General features: G+C 37.4%; 1 pseudogene; it reads left to right on the top strand.

The window, feature by feature from the left end:
* The first annotated feature begins 2,063 nt into the window (after positions 1 to 2,063).
* On the top strand, positions 2,064 to 3,064 carry LOC140498051 (anaphase-promoting complex subunit 13 pseudogene; annotated as a pseudogene).
* Positions 3,065 to 17,294: the final 14,230 nt, after the last annotated feature.

Here is a 17,294-nt window from a genome sequence, read left to right as displayed (position 1 = left end):
ATCAGGAACTAGAAAGAGTATAGAAAGGCACTCAAGTTACTTAAGACTTGCTTCAAAAGATGTTCCTTAGCCAGTGTGAAATTACAGGCATATCTGAAACTTCATTATTGGAGTTTGCTATTTTAAGATTTTGTGGGAACTGACCATTCTTCTGAATCTAACTCCAGGTATAGATAGCAAGAAAGGCAGTCTGAGCCATTGATCCATGGTGCCAGTGAGCATGTGAGATGCTGGTATGAACTGCAAAAAGGTGATCTCATGGAAAGGTTGGGAGAGGGGCTGTTCAGCCTGGGCTGCGGAAGGATTCTCCTGACTCAGTTTCCCCACTGACACCTGACTGACTTTAAGCCTGGCTGAGTACCAGCTGATAATCTATTCCTTCCTGGAATTGACATGAGGATAGGGAAATGTTGTTTCCCTGCAATGTCCCTACTGTTAGTGGCAATTTACTATAATCACAAGTTTTGTAAGCATAATACCATATCTATTAAATAATAGATTGTTGGTAGGGGAACATCTGAGGTTAAGTCTAAAATTAAGTTATTAGGCTTGAGATTTAGACCAACAACAAAAAGTTAGGATCCATTAATTCTAAATAATAGTATGGAGACAATCAGGTCAAGGGCTTGTGAGATTAACACGCATAGTTATTATTTTGTCTTAGTTGGTTCATGCTGGAAACAAAAAAAAAATGGTTTGTGGACTATATTGTAAATGCTTTAAAAGAAGCATCACATGATCAGAAGTTGGAATTGTTTTATGATGTGATATGCACTGTGTTAAAAATGATTATTTATTGTATTTATGTAAGTACTGGAGCCTGTTATTGGCTCCTTAGTGAAATCTCATCTTCCTGAAGTGGGAAATGGAGAGTGAATTAATGTAAAATATAAAAACTGGGTTCTAATGTGAATTTCTTAAACATGACAATTGACCAAAGTTACAATTTTGCTTTTGTAAGAGTGATAAGCTTAGGAATGGTCATCTAAAATTGTATCCAGGTCAGTTTTGTAGGACAGTGGACATCTGGATTTCTATAAGAAGATAAAGGGAAGAAGATGCAGAGATGCTATGCTGAAGACAGCTTGAATGAGCATCCAGATCAGAAAAGTGCATCAGATGATGTTCCTTCCCAGACTGCCGCATGAGATGGAATCTCTGAATGGACAATTCATTGATCTACCTTTGTATTTTGAATCTCTATATTTGTACTTATGAAAGGGGACTGCCCTCTTGTAATTTGTCAATGTGTTGGCCAACTTTGCTCCCTTCCCATATTCATATAACGGGGAGATAGATGAAGGGAAGAATTCATAGGGGGAAAGAATGTGAGGAGGTATTTATTGGATTTAGGTGTGGAAACAGAAATTTTAATAAGGAACAAAAAGGGGAATTTTGTGGAAAGCAAGAAAGTTCTGTTTTCCACATTCCTAGGTGATAAGGGTTGTGACCTAGCATGGACAGGTTAGAGATCAGAAACTAATGCACAGGCCCAAGGAACTGTGTGAGCAAAGGCCTATCAGAGAGGAGAACATGGAATCACATGGCCAGGGACAGCATCACGGGAGATCCCAAATTCAGAAAACAGTATAAGAAGCCCCATCTTTCTGAATATGTTGTCGTCATCCTGTAACCTTACTGGGGAGGCTGCCTGTCCATTCAGGGGGAATGGATGTAAAGATTAATAAAAGCTTTCCTGGTTTCACAACAGGCATTGTTCTTTGTTTAAGGTGAGCATGTTTCCCACTGTTGGGGGCTTGTGAGATAGGCTCACTTCTAAGACCACCTCATCCGTACTGTAAATCCTTCTATCTATCAGTTCTCTCTCTGGATGTGGATAGCAACTTTCATAGCTACTTTGTAGTTGGTTTGTGTACTTATGACACGCAAGATGAATTAGTCATTCAAAGTTGTTCTTAGGACAATATTTGGTACTTCTCATTTCTTTGTTCATTATTTCATGCAAGTCTTTCCGTGTGTTTCTAAAACAATGAGCGCCCTTCCACATTCCTTCCAGGTCTCCTGGTTTGGTTACATTGGATGCTGCTGCTCTGCAGTTGTACCTCCCCTCTCCCCTTGTGCTCACCCCAGGAGAATCTCAGCTCTTTTCTTCCACCATTCTGTCCGCTAAGGAGGATACTGGAGGGCAGTGTCGTTCCCTCCCTCTCCTTTCTCTTCTGGCCTCGCTGGTCCCAAACTGCAGCCATAGGTCTAAGAAAATCAAAATCACAAAAGAATGGACAGTGAGGTACAGAGGGATGGAAGAATTCTGGATCTGATTGATGATGCTTGGAGAGAAGATAAGCTGCCCTATGCCCTATGAAGACGTTGCAATACCACTGAATGAACTTCCTGAACCAGAACAAGACAATGGTGGCACAACAGAATCCGTCAAAGAACAAGAGATGAAGTGGACAGACTTAGCCTTACAGTATCTACATGAGAACATTTCCCCAGCAAGAAACTAATTAAATTCTTATCTTCCATGGACAGATTATTTTGTATCCAAAATGTTTTCATGTGGGTTCCCAAGTTGTATCTTTAATCTGTGAGCCACTTCTTTGAACTTTTGATTCTTGTTGACAAAGTAGAATTTAAAAATATTCATTCATGAAGAGATAAGTAATTTAGATTGCTTAATATTAGAGGATTTTAACAAATATTTAGCTCCATGGACCTAAATCTCTTCATTAGCTTGTCTTAAACTTAAATATTTACCTACAACTTTGGTTTTGATCCTATTGTCATAGGTTAGTACAATTTAATTTACCTTTATATTATCTTCAAGAGTAGAAAGACTCAAATAGTAACTGGGAGAATAATGTCAGATTACTGTACTTTACCTTGCTTTTCTGTTCAATGTCATAATCAACCTTAGATGTGAAAAGCTGATGAATCTGTTATGCAAACCTACCAAGACATTAGGAGAAGAGAACTCAATTTTATAGTTTTACCTCAGTTTTGTCATTAGCTAGGTAAGGTGCTGCCTCTACTTTAGTCATGTATTTTGAGTTGATGTGTTTAGAATATTGATACCATTAATATGGACATAAATTATTCACAGATGGATGGAATTAGTATTTTTTTGGTTTTCTTCCATTAAATTTAAGATTTGTGCATAAAACAACGAGCTTCATAATTTCTTAGAGCACAGTAGTGTTCAATCACAATCATATACCACAACTTGTTTAGTTCTTCCCCACTTGAAGGGCATCAATCATTTTAGCCAATCTGATAGGGCAAGATAATATATCAAAGATATTTTAATTCGCATTTTTGATTTAGAGAATTTTTTTCATGAGTATATATCATTTTGAATTCTTCATTGAAAAAAATGCCTATTCATATCCTTTGACCATTTATCAACTGAGGAATGATGTGTATTCTTATAAATTTGACAAGGGTCCTCATATATTTGAGAAATGAGACCTTTATCTGAGAAACTGTCTATAAAAAGTCCTCCCCCAAACCACACTTTTCTGCATTCCTTCTCATTTTGGCTATATTTGTTTTATTTTTATTTGTACAAAACACTTTTTAATTTAATATAATTGACATTATCCATTTTACATGTCACAATGCTCTCTATCTCTCGTTTCTTCATATATTATTCTCCTATCCATGAGTCTTATAGGTAATATGTTCCATGTTCTCATTTTCTTGTGATATCTCCTTTTATATCCAGGTCATGTATCTATCTTGACCTTATTTTGATAAATAGTTTAGGATATTGATCTATATCCAATTTCTGCCAGACTGCTTTCCAGCTTTTCCAATAATTTTTAACAAATAATGAATTTTTATCCCCAAAATTTAAATCTTTACATTTACCAAACACAAGATTACTCTGATTCTTTATTACTGTATATAGTATGTCTACTCTGTTCTACCTGTTCTACCTTTCTATTTTTCAGCCAGTCCTAGAGAGTTTTGCTATGGACTGCCTTAGAATAATAGTTATTCTTTCCACGTTGTGGGGCTTACGGGTGTGGCACCCCTGCAATCTGGAAAACCTTCATTAAGTTTTTTGACCCACCCTTTGTACCAAAGAAGTTTGAATTTTTTTCTTTTTCTTTTATGGGGTATTTACATCATCTTATTGTAAAATTTAGGTTAAGTATTTGGTCACAGGCTCTGTGTCATCTCCTGGCCTTCAGGTGTCATCTGTAGCTTCCACAAAACTCCCCAAAAGTTCCCACTTAATTTCTTACGCCAATGTATGACATATTGAAACCAAGATGGGGAAAGTCTCAGTGTGGAAAGGATAACTGAAGTTTAATATCTCATACTACTAAACCACCTTCCTTTACATTTTTTTCATTAGTTTCTTTGAAATTCTTGATCTTTTTTTCTTCCAAAAGAATTTTATTATTTTTTCTAACTTGGAATTTTTTTAGAGATTTAATTGGGATGGCATTAAATTAATAGATTAGTTAGGTAAAATTGTCATCTTTATCATACTGGCTTTCCCTACCCATGAAAAATCGATGTTTCTCCAATTATTTAAATCTGACTTTATATGTACAAAGAACATAGTTCCTGGGTTTGTTTTCACCGGTATCTCTCAGCTATTTTATACTGTCTGCAATTATTTTAAGTAGGGTATCTCTTACTATCTGTTTTTGCAGGGTTTTGTTGGTGATATGTAAAAATGCTGATGATTTATGTGGGTTTATTTTACATACTACTATTTTGCTAAAAGTCACTATTTCAACTAGCTTTTCAGTTGAATAATTAGGATTTTCCAAATATAATATTATAACCATTTGCAAAATGAGATTGTTTATTACCTTGTTTTCCATTATGATTCCCTCAGTTTCTTTTTTTTTAAATTTATTTATTTAATTTTAGTTTTCAACATTCATTTCCACAAGATTTTGAGTTCCAAATTTTGTCTCATCTTTCCCCTCCCCCCACCCCAAGACACCATGCATTCTGATTACCCCTTCCCCCAATCTGCCCTTCCTTCTGTCACACCTCTCCTTTCACTTATCCCCATCTTCTCTATTTTCTTGTAGGGCAAGATAGATTACTTTAACCTATTACCTCTATTTCTTATTTCCCAGTTGCATGCAAACACAATTCACAATATTAGTTTTTAAAACCTTGAGTTCCAACTTCTCTCCCTTCCTCCCTCCCCACCCATCCCCACTGAGAAGGCAAGCAATTCAAAATAGGCTGTACATGTGTAGTCATGCAAAAGACTTCCATAATAATAATGTTGTGAAAGACTAATTATATTTCTCTCCATCCTTTCTTGCTCCCCATTTATTCTATTTTCTCTTTTGACCTTGTCCCTCCCCCAAAATGTTTACTTCTAATTACTCCCTCCTCCCATTTGCCTTCCCTTCTATCATTCCCCCCCACACCCCACTTATCCCCTTCTCCCCTACTTTTCTGTAGTGTAAAAGAGATTTTCATACCAAATTGAGTGTCCATGTTGTTCCTTCCTTAAGTCAAATGTGATGAGCGTAAGCTTCACTTTTCCCTCTCACCACCTTCCTTTTTCCCTCCATTGAAAAAGCTTTTTCTTGCCTCTTTCATGAGAGATAACTTGTCCCATTCCATTTCTCCCCTTCTCCTCCCAATATATTCCTCTCTCACCCCTCACCCCTCAATTTTATTTGTTTAGATATCATCCTTTCCTATTCAATTCACCCTGTGCCCTCTGTCTATATGTATATAATCCCTTCAACTACCCAAATACTGAGAAAAGTCTCAAGAGTTACAAATATGATCTTTCCATGTAGAAATGTAAACAGTTCAACTTCTGTAAATCCCTTATGATTTCTCTTTCCTGTTTACCTTTTCATACTTCTCTTGATTCTTCTGTTTGAAAGTCAAATTTTCTATTCAACTCTAGTCTTTTCATCAAGTATGCTTGAAAGTCCTCTATTTCATTGAATGACCATTTTTTCCCCTGAAGTATTATACTCAGTTTTGCTGAGTAGATGATTCTTGGTTTTAATCCTAGTTCCTTTGACTTCTGGTATGTCATATTCCAAGCCCTTCAATCTCTTAATGTAGAAGTTGTTGATCTTTCATTATCCTGATTGTATTTCCACAATACTCTGGTCTGGGAGCAACCACAAGCACTCTTCTGTCCAGGATCTGTAAGTGAAATTCCTTCTCCAGAGCCTCCACCAGCTCCACCAGCCATTGCTCCTCCTTACCCCAGGACCGCCACTCAGGGCTGAGACTCAGATCAGCTGCTTGATTCCCTCAGGGTCTTTAGGCTGAGAGCTCCGAAATAGACACTGCTGCCACAGTGGCTGCTGCTGCCCTGGGCCCGGGCTCCTTTCTCACCCAGGTGAGAGACCTAAAAGACCTTCTTACTGACCTTTGAACTTGTCTTTGGTGTTTGTGGGTTGAGACATCTGGGAACCACAGCTGCTACCCATGATTTAGTGCCCTGAATCCTACTCTAGTCCTGTCCAGGCTAAGCCAAGTGGCCAAGGCTGTGCTCTGCTCAGAGCCCAGTGCAGTAGACCTTTCCTGTGGACCTTCCGGGCTGCCTTGGGCTGGAAATCTCTTTCACTCTGTCGTTTTGTGGCTTCCGTTGCTTTAGAATTTGTTTAAAGTCTTTTCTATAGGTATTTTATGGGCTATAAGAGTAGATCTAGAGCAAGTCTGTCCTTCCACTCTGCCATCTTGGATCCACCCACACTCCCCCTTCTCCATTTCCTTAATTTCTTTTTCTTTGCTTATTGCTTTTGCATGCATTTCTAAAAAAAAGATAATATTGGTGACACATAGTGTAGTTTCCCTGTTTATCTCTTTTAATTATATCAATTTTAATTTTAACTTTGTCTGAAATCATGATTGCTGTCCCTGGTTTTTTTACATCAGGTGAAGCATAATAAATTCTAATCCAGCCCTTTGTTTTAACTCTGTGTGTATCTCTCATTTTTAATTGTGTTTCTTGTAAATAACATATTGTTGGATTCTGATTTTTGATCCATTCTGCTATCCATCTCCATTTCATAGATAAATTCATCCCATTCACATTCAAAGTTATAGTTATTATTTGTGTATTTCCCTCGCTCCTATTTTTCCTCACTATCCTTCTTGCCCTATTTATCCTATCCTTCCTTACCGCAAAAAATTAATTTACTTCTAACCACTACCATGTCCTCCTAGTCCCTAATCTACCCACCCCTCTAATTGTTCCTCCCTCAACCTCTCCCAGCCTCCATCTTAATCTACCTACCCCTTTAAGAGTCCCTCCCTTATCCTATCTATCCCCTTGCCCTCTTATTTCTTTACAAATTTTATACCCTTCTAGATGTATACATTGTTCCCTCTTTAACATAGTTCTGATGAGAGTAAGGTTCCAGTACTACCAGCTCTCCATCCCCACTTGCTTCTTCTGTATCAGTTGGTTGGGTTTTTTTGAGTTTTATTAATTTATTTGTTTTCAGTGTTCTACAATCATTGCCATAAAGTTTAGATTTTCTCCCCCTCCCTCTTTTCTCCCTCCCTGAGACAGCATGCAATATTATATGGTTTCTATACATAAATTCTTTTTAAGCACATTTTCTTTTTTCCATAATTCATGCTTTATTCTATGTTGATTATCAGTTGAATACAGTCATTTCTGTTGTCACATTTTCAAGAAATCTTGAATGATTCTTATATATGTATGTTCATCACTATGTTCACGAACTTCTAAGGTGTCACTTTATAGAATAATTTAAAAATTTTTTTATTCATTTTTGGTTTACAACATTAATTTCCACAAGATTTTGAGTTCCAAATTTTGTCCCCATCTCTCCCCTTGCCCAGCCCAAGACACCATGCATTTTGATTACCCCTCCCTTTTATCACACCCCTCCCTTCCCTTGTCCTCATCTCCTCTATTTTCTTGTGGGGCAAGATAGATTTCTATACCCCATTACCTGTATTTCTGATTTCCCAGTTCTATGTAAAAACAATTTTCGTCATTCATTTTTAAAACTTTGAGTTCCAACTTTTCTCCTTTCCTCCCTCCCCATCCATCCCTACTGAGAAGGCAAGAAATTCAACATAGGTTATACATGTGTAGTTATGCAAAAGACTTCCATAAAAGTCATGTTGTGAAAGACTAACTGTATTTCCCTTCTATCCTGCCCCGCCATTTATTATATTCTCTCTTAATTTTTCATAAAGTCATTAGCTTCCATCTGCTCCATTCTAATGCTTAAGGAATTATTTTCCTCAGTGAACTTTTGGACCTCCTTTTCCATCTGGCCAGTCCTGATCTTTAGGACATTCTTCTCCTCATTGACCTTTTGGATCTCTTTTGCCATTTGGGTCAGTCTGTTTTTTAAAGTGTTATTTTCTTCAGCATTTTTTGGGTCTCTTTTAGCAAACAGTTGACTCGTTTTTCATGAATTTCTTGAATCGCTCTCATTTCTCTTCCCAATTTTTCTCTCTACTTCTCTTACTTCATTTTCAAAATCCTTTTTGAGCTCTTCCATGGCCTGAGACCAATTCATATTTTTCTTAGAGGCTTTGAATAGAGGAGTTTTGACTTTGTTTTCTTCTCTTTGCATGTTTTGGTCTTCCTTGTCACCAAAGTAAGATTCTATAGTTTGATTCTTTTTCCAGTTTTTACTCATTTCCCCAGCCATTTACTTAACTTTTGAGCTCTTTGTCAAGGTAGTTCTCTGCTTCCAGTGGGGGTGGTGGGTGTACTGTCAGCTGCTTGATCCCCCCACAATCTGTGGACCTAGAACTCCAGAAACAGTGGCTACAGCTGCCCCTGCTGCTGCTGTGACTGTCAGACGTTCCTCCAGGCCCTCCCCTCTCTTCCACCCTAGGGCTTGGGCCAGACCACTCCATTCTCCTACACTGATCCCACAAGCTTTTTCTATTGACCTTCCTATTTGTTCTCAACGCTTTAGGGTCCTGATGTCTGGAAACCACCACAGTTGTGAGAGATTCAGTGTCCCCAAGGCGTGCTTAGGTCATGTCTGTGCTGGTGTGGCCCATGCTGGACTGTGCTCCACCCCCTGCATGGTGTGATACACACTTCCCAGGGACCTTCCAGGCTGTCTTGGGCTAGAGATTTGCTTCACTCCATCATTCTGCGGGTTCTGTAGCTCCAGAATTTGTTTAGAGCCATTTTTTACAGGTATTTGGCTGGGCTTGGTGGGAGCCCTCTAGAAAGTCTGTGCTGTTACTCCTCCATCTTGGCTGCACCCCCTAAGCACATTTTCACATTAGTCATGTTGCATAGAAGAATTAAAATGAATGAGGGAAACCATGAAAAAACCCAAACCAAAACAAAACATAGCACAGGAGAAAATATTCTGCTTCACTCTGCTTTCCACTTCTGTAGTTCTTTCTCTGGATGTGGATGGCATTTTGCCTCAACTCCTTTGGTAATGTTCCAGGTCCTTGCATTGCTGTGAAGGGCTAAACCTACCAGAAAAATTCCTCGCACACTGTGGTTGTTGCTGGGTACAAAGTTCTCCTGGTTCTGTTCCTTTCACTCAGAATCAGTTCATATAAGTCCTTCCAGACCTCTCTGAAATCTTCCTTTTCATCATTATAGCACAATAGTATTCCATTACATTCATATACCACAACTTGTTCAGCCATTCCCCGATTGATGGGCATCCCCTCAATTACCAGTTCTTGGCCACCACAAAGAGAGCTGCTAGAAATACTTTTGTACATGTGGGACCCTTTCCCAATTTTATGATCTCTGGAATACTGGCCTAGCAGTGATATTGCTGGATCAAAGTGCATGTACATTTTTGTAGCCCTTTGGGCATAGTTCTAAATTGCTCTCCAGAATGGTTGGATCAGCTCACAGCTCCACCAACAAGGAATTAGTGTTCCAAGTCACCCACATCTTCTCCCACATTTTCCTGTTTTGTCATGTTAGCCAATCTGATAGGTGTGATGTGGTACCTCAGAGTTGTTCGATTTGCATTTCTCTAATCTATAGTGATTCAGAGCATTTTTTCATATGACTATCGATAGCTTTCATTTCTTCTTCTGAAAACTGCCTATTCATATCCTTTGACCATTTATCAACTGGGGAATGATTTGTATTCTTTTACATTTGCCTCAATTCTCCATATATTTTAGAAATGAGGCCTTTATCACAGACACTAGTTACAAAAATTCTTTCCCAGTTTTCTGCTTCCCTCCTAATCTTGGTTGCATTGGGTTAGTTTGTGCAAAAACCTTTCAATTTAACGTGATCAAAATGATCAGTTTTGCACTTCATAATATTCTCTATCTCTTGTTTGATCAAAAATTTCTCCATTCTCCATAAATCTGACAAATACACTATTCCTTTCTCCCCCAATTTGTTTGTAGTATCAGACTTTATACCTAGATCATATATGAATTTGGATTTTATTCTTGTGTACAGTGTCAGGCATTGTTCTGTGCCCAGTTTCCACCACAATGTTATCCAGTTTTACAAGGAGTTTTTGTCAAACAGTGAGTTCTTTTCCCAGAAGCTGGGGCCTTGGGTTTATCAAAGAGTAAACTGCTATATGCTTTGACTACTGTGTCTTGAGTACCTAACCCGTTCCACTGGTCTATCCCTCTATTTCTTAGCCAGTACCAGGTGGTTTTGATTGCTGCTTTATAATACAATTTGAGATCTGGTATGGCCAGGTTACCTTCCCTAGCATTCCTTTTCATTAATTCCCTTGATATTCTGGATCTTTTGTCCTTCTAGATGAATTTTGGTATTATTTTTTCTAGCTCTAGAAAATATTTTTTCTAGTGGTTTGATTGATATGGCACTGAATAAGTAAATTAATTTCAATACAGTTGTCATTTTTATTATATTAGCTTGGCCTACCCACAAGCAACTGATGTTTTTTCAGTTACTTAGATCTGACTTTATTTGTGTCAAAAGTGTTTTGTAATTTTATTCATATAGTCCCTGGATTTGTTTTGGCAGGTAGACTCCCAGATATTTTATAATGTGTCTACAGTACCTTTAAATGGGATTTCTCTTTTTATCTCTTGGGGTTGGGCTTTGTAAGCAATATACAGAAATGCAGATGATTTATGTGGGTTTATTTTGTAACCTGCAACTTTGCCAAAGTTGTTTATTATTTCATGTAGTTTTTTACTTAATTCTCTTGGTTCAATATTAGGAAAATTATCAGCATTATTGATCATGTCAACAACAAAACTAACAGAAACCATAGGATTATCTCAATAGATGCAGAAAAAACTTTTGACAAAATACAACACCCATTCCTATTGAAAACACTGGAAAGCATAGGAATTAATGGAGCCATCCTTCAAATGATAAGCAGTGTCTACCTAAAACCACCAGCCAGCATTATATGCAATAGTGAGAAGCTAGATGCATTTCCAATAAGATCAGAGGTGAAACAAGGATGTCCATTATCACTACTGTTATTCAATGTGGTACAAGAAATATTAGCTTTAGCAATAAGAGAAAAAAATGGAAGGAATTAGCATAGACAAAGAAGCAACTGAGTTATCACTCTTTGTATGATGATATACTTAGAGAATCCTAGAGAATCAAGTAAAAAATTACTTGAAATAATAAATAACTTTGGCAATTGCCCAGATTAAGAGAAGAGGAAGTTAAATGCTTAAACAATCCCGTCTCAAAAGAAGAAGTTGAACAAGACATCAATGAACTCCCTAGGAAAAAAATCTCCAGAGCCTGGTGGATTTACAAGTGTATTCTATCAAACATTTAAAGAACAGCTAATTCTAATACTAAATAGACTATCCATCTCATTTAGATTGTCATATTTATTGGCATACAGTTGGGTAAAATCATTTCTAATTATTGTTTTAATTTCCTCCTCATTGGAGGCGAGTTAACCCTTTTCATTTTTGATGTTGGTAATTTGGTTTTCTTCTTTCTTTTCTTAATCAATTTGACCAAAGGTTTGTCAATTTTATTGTTTTTTTTTCATAAAACTGACTCTTAGTTTTATTTATTAGTTCAATAGTTTTCTTAATTTCAATTTTGTTGATCTCTCCTTTCTTTTTCAGTATTTCTAATTTGGTGTTTACTTGGGGATTTTCAATTTGTTTTTTTTCTAGATTTTTCAGCTGCATGCCCAATTCATTGACCTTATCTTTGTCTATTTTATTCATGTAGGCATTCAATGACATAAAACTTCCCTTAGGAACTGCTTTCACAGCATCCCATAAGTTTTGGTAGGTTGTCTCATTATTGTCATTCTTGTTCCTATAATTTGTTGTTCAGCCTAGTTATTCTTTAGGATTAGATTATTTAATTTCCAATTAATTTCTGTTCTTTCAATAACCTTTATTACATGTAATTTTTATTGCATTATGATCTGAGAAGAATGGATTGACTATCTCTGCCTTTCTGCACTGGATTGTGAGGTTTTTGTGCCCTAGTATATGGTCATTTTTTGTATATGTGCCATGTACTGTTGAGAAAAAGGTATATTCCTTTCCATCCTCATTCAATTTTCTGCAGAGATCTATCATATCTACCTTATCCAGAGCTCTCTTGAGTTCCTTAACTTCTTTCTTGTTCATTTTGAGGTTAGATTCATTAAGTTAAGAGAGGAGGAGGTTGAGGTCCCCAACTAGTATAGTTTTGCTGCCTATTTCTTCCTGAAACTCCTTGAACTTCTCCACTAAGAATTTGGATGCTATGCCACTTGGTGCATATATGTTTAGTAATGATATTGCTTCATTGTCTATGGTGCCTTTTAGTAGGATATAGTTTCCTTCCTTATTTCTTTTCATTAGATCTATTTCTGCTTTTGCTTTGGCTGAGATTAGGATTGCTATCCTTGCTTTCTTAACATCAGCTGAAGCATAATATTCTGCTCCAACATTATACTTTTACCCTCTGTGTATTCCTCAGTTTCAAATGTGTTTCTTGTAAACAACATATTGTTGGATTATGGTTTTTAATCCATTCGCTATCCATCTCCATTTTATAGGAGAGTTCATCCCATTCACATTCACAGTTATGATTGCTATCTGTGTCTTTCTCTCCATCCTCTTCCCCCCATTTATGCTTTTAGTTCTCTCCTCCTTTCCTCTCCATAATAGAGTTTTAATTTTGGACCACTACCTCCCTTAGTCTTCCTTCCCTTCTATTAGCCCCCCTCACTTTTATTCCCTTTTCCCTTACTACTTCTTCCCTCCCTTTAACTTCACCATCCTTTTCTTTCCCCTTTCACCTCCTTACTTCCTATAGGGCAAGTGAGATTTCTATACTAACTGAGTTTGTTGTTCTCTCCTTGAGCTAAATCAGATGAGAGTAAATCTCAAACAGTGCTCATTTCCCTCCCCTCTTTCCCTCTACTATAATATGCTTTTGTGCCTCTTCCTCTGATGTAATTTGCCTTTTTCTGCCCCCTCCTTTTCACATCTCTCTTTAGAATCCCTTCTCACTCTTAAATACCATTTTTTTATCATCACATCAGTTAATTTGTACCCACTCTCTCTATGTATATCCCTTTTAAATATCATAATAAATTTACAATTCTCGAGATTAACAAGTATCATATTCCCTTATAGGGATGTAAACAGTTTTTCCATATTGAGTAACAAGTCTTTTTTCTCCTGTTTACCTCTTTATGCCTCTCTTGAGACTTGTATTTGAAGATCAAATTTTATATTAAGTTTTGACCTTTTCATCAGGAAGGTCTGGAAATCCCTTATTTCAATGAATATCCATCTCCTGACCTGGAATATTATGCTCAATTTTGCTGAGTAATTATCCAGCAAAATCCTTGGTTGTAGTCCAAGCTCCTTTGCCTTACAGAATATTATATTCCACTCCCTCCAATATTTTAATGTAGAAGCTGCAAGATCCTGTATGATCCTGTCTGCAGTTCCTCAATATTTGAAATGTTTCTTTCTGGATGCTTGCAGTATTTTCTCCTTAACTTGATAGTTCTGGAATTTGGCAACAGTATTCCTTGGAGTTTTCAGTTTGAGATCTCTTTCAGGTAGTGATTGGTGGATTCTTTCAATGACTATTTTGCCCTCTGGATCTAGGACCTCAGGGTAGTTTTCCTTGATGATTTCTTGGAAGATATTGTCCAGGCTCTTTTTTTCTTCATGGCTTTCCAGTAGATCAATAATTCTTAGATTTTTTTCTCTGCTGGATCTATTTTCCAAGTCAGTTGTTTTACCAATGAAATATTTTACATTTTCTTCTTTTTTTTGTTCTTTTGATTCTGTTTGACTGATTCTTGATGTCTCACAGAGTCATCAGCTTCTACTTGTCCAATTCTAACTTTTAATCGATGATTTTGTTCAGTTTACTTTTGCATCGCCTTTTCCATTTGTCCAATTGTTCCTGTTAAGGAGTTATTTTCTCCAGTTAGGTTCTGTATCTCCTTATCCATTGCCCAATTTTCCTTTTAAATTCTTTCGTGAATTCTTTTTTCGTATTTTTAAAATCATTGGCCAATTTTTCTTCTACCTCTCTAATTTGGCTTTTAAAGTCCTTCTTGAGCTCTTCCAAGAATGCTCTTTGGGCTTGAGATCAGTTCATATTTCCTTCTGAGATTTCAGATGGGAGTACAGTTTCAATGTTGACCTCTTTTGTATTCGTTTTTTGACCTTTGATCTTTTTTTTTTTAATTTTGATCAAAATCTTTGTCCCCATAGTAAGATTCTATGGTCTTTTCTTTTCTGATTTGCTTCTTGCTCATGATGATTGCGTTTTGCTGGCTTTTAAAGTGAATCTCTGCTTCTGAAGCACAGGGGCCTCTGTCCCATTGTTTTTGTGCTGAGAACTTGAGGATTTGTGTTTTGTGGCCTCTGATTCTTTCAGCTGGAAGCTAGAATGCTGCAGCTTACCTTGTGCTGAGTTGGCTGCTGTGCCAAAGCAGAGGCCAGGTGAAGTCTTTCTGAGTTTCCCTGAAGTTTGCTGCATGGGGTGTGAGGGAGGGGTGGTCTGGCTGCAGAAGGTCTCCTCTCTTGAGCTAGAGCATAGGCAGGCTCAGAGGTTGGTGAACCCCTGTCTGAGGTAATGTCTTCCCAATTCTCCTGGCTATGCTAAGGCATGCCTGGGGCTCCACCCCCCTGGGGCTCAGGATCTTCTCCTGGTTCGCTGAAATGGGACTGTCTAGAACAGCACAAGTCCTGAACTGGTCCCCTTCAGCCGCAGCAAAAGGGCCTCTCCTTAACAATTTTCCTGGCCTCTTTAGTTAAGAGACTTTTTACCCCTTCGACTGATCCCACTATTCCAGGATTTTTCTGGGGAAATATTCTCTGGGTTTTTCAAGGTCAACAAGGGGAGGTTATGAGCACTTACAGATCACTCTTACCTCTTGGCTACCGGAAGTTCAAGTAGGTGACTTAAAAACATTCAGTCTGTAGGCTGATAGTCTCAGGAGCAGCTGCTGCTGTTACCAGGGATCCTGCACTTCTCTCTCACTCAGGTCCACTGGACTCCTGTCCTGGCCTGATATGTTTGAGAATCCGCACTGCTGCTTCTGCTTCATTCTGCCCCGGCAGTTCCTGCTCAACTCTGCTTTGGCATCTGCACCATTACGGCCTGTGAGCTCTGCGCTCCCCAGCCACTTGTAACAAATCCTTCTCATTGACCTTCCAGGCTGTCCTGGGCTGGAAATCTTTCACACTTTGTCTCCCAGTGGATTCTGCCACTCTAAAATTTGTTCAGATTCTCTTTTTAGAGGTTTCTGAAAGATTTTGTTGGAAAGCTTCCAGTTCTTCCCTCCTTACCTCATTTGTATGAGATAATTGCTACTTTTTACCTCTCCTTACCCAGTATTATTTTTTGAGAATCAACCCATCATACTCAGTTCAGCCTAGGCCTTTCTTTCAAACTACCCAAGTAATAATGACAGTCTGAAGAATACTGATAACACTTTCACACATAAAAATAAACAGTTTGACCTTACAGAGTCCCTTGTAATTAGTCTTTAATGTTTCCGTTATGTTTCTCCTTCATTTTATATGTTGAATTTTCCATTGAGCTGTCTTTTTGTCACAAATACCTAAAAATCTTCTAATTCATTAAGGATATATTTTTTTCATTCAAGATTATACTCAACTTTTCTGGGTGTTAGTTTTGGTTACAATTCCAGCTCTTTTACTCTTTGAAATATAATGTTCCAAGACCTATGTTCTTTTCCTGAAGAGGCACTATGTCTTGTGTGATTCTGATTGTAGCTTTGTGGTATTTAAATTGTTTTTTTTCTTATTGCTTGTTTCCTTTAACCTGGGAGCTTTGAAACTTGACTATGATATTCCTCTAAGTTTTTATCTAGGGATCTCTTTCAGGTGGTTATCAGTGAATTTTTTTCTATTTCTCCTTTACCTTCTTGTTCTAGAAGTTCAGGGAAATTTTCCTTAATAATTTCTTGTAATTGTATTAGACTCTTTTTTAAAATTGTAACTTTCAGGTAGTCTAACGATTCTTATACTGTCTCTCCTCAATTTGTTCTCCAGATAAGTTGTTTATTTTTTCTAATAAGAGGTTTCACATTCACTTCTATTTTTTCATCTTTTGATTTTGTTTTATTTTTTCTTGGTGTCTTCTAAAGTCATTAGCTTCCCCTTGCCCAATTCTAGTTTTAAAGGAGTTATTTTCTTCCCTGAGTTTATAGGGCTCTTTTTCCAATTGGTTGATTTTCTTTTCATAATTTTCTTGATTTTCTTCAGTTGCTCTTGTTTTTTTTCCCCTAGTTTTTCCTCAATCTCTCTTATTTGATTTTTGAAGTCCTTTGTAAGTTCTTCCAAGAACTCTTTTTGGGCTTGTGACTATTTGGTATTTCTCTGGCTTCTCAACTTCATATCTTCCTCTGAATATGAACCCAGATCTTCTCTCTCACCATAATAGCTGTCTATGGTCAGGTTCTTTCTCCTTTGCTTACTCATATTTATTTTGGTTTATTTTATTTTTAGTTACTTATTATTATAATCAGGCTTCAGTCCCTAGGTGTGGGGAGTTAGGCTTCTTACTTAAATGATGCTTGTTAGATCATCAGAGTCTGCCTGGATAAGTTTGCCCTTCAATCAGGCCAAACCTTCACCCCTGAAGGTCAGGTCTTTCCTGAGATTCTCTGAAGTTGTCTTAGGAGGACAACTGCTTTACCCTGACTTTTATTTATTTCTACCCCTCCATATTCACTTTTGACAATGTTCTGTCTTGTTTATGTAGGAAATTTGGAGAGCCTGAAATTTTCTGACACACTCTGCCATCTTCCAAATAAAAAGCCTTTGTGAAGTAAGAGGAGGGCACAGTCTTTAACATCTAGTAATAACTAGGAAGGCTTCATTGACGAGGTGGCATGTGAAATGGACTTTAAAAGTTGAGTCATGAC

Source organism: Notamacropus eugenii, chromosome 4 (assembly GCF_028372415.1).
Source record: "Notamacropus eugenii isolate mMacEug1 chromosome 4, mMacEug1.pri_v2, whole genome shotgun sequence".
Classification (NCBI taxonomy): Eukaryota; Metazoa; Chordata; class Mammalia; order Diprotodontia; family Macropodidae; genus Notamacropus; species Notamacropus eugenii.
Note: the sequence above shows the minus strand (reverse complement) of the source record. Positions and strands in the feature narration are given on the sequence as shown.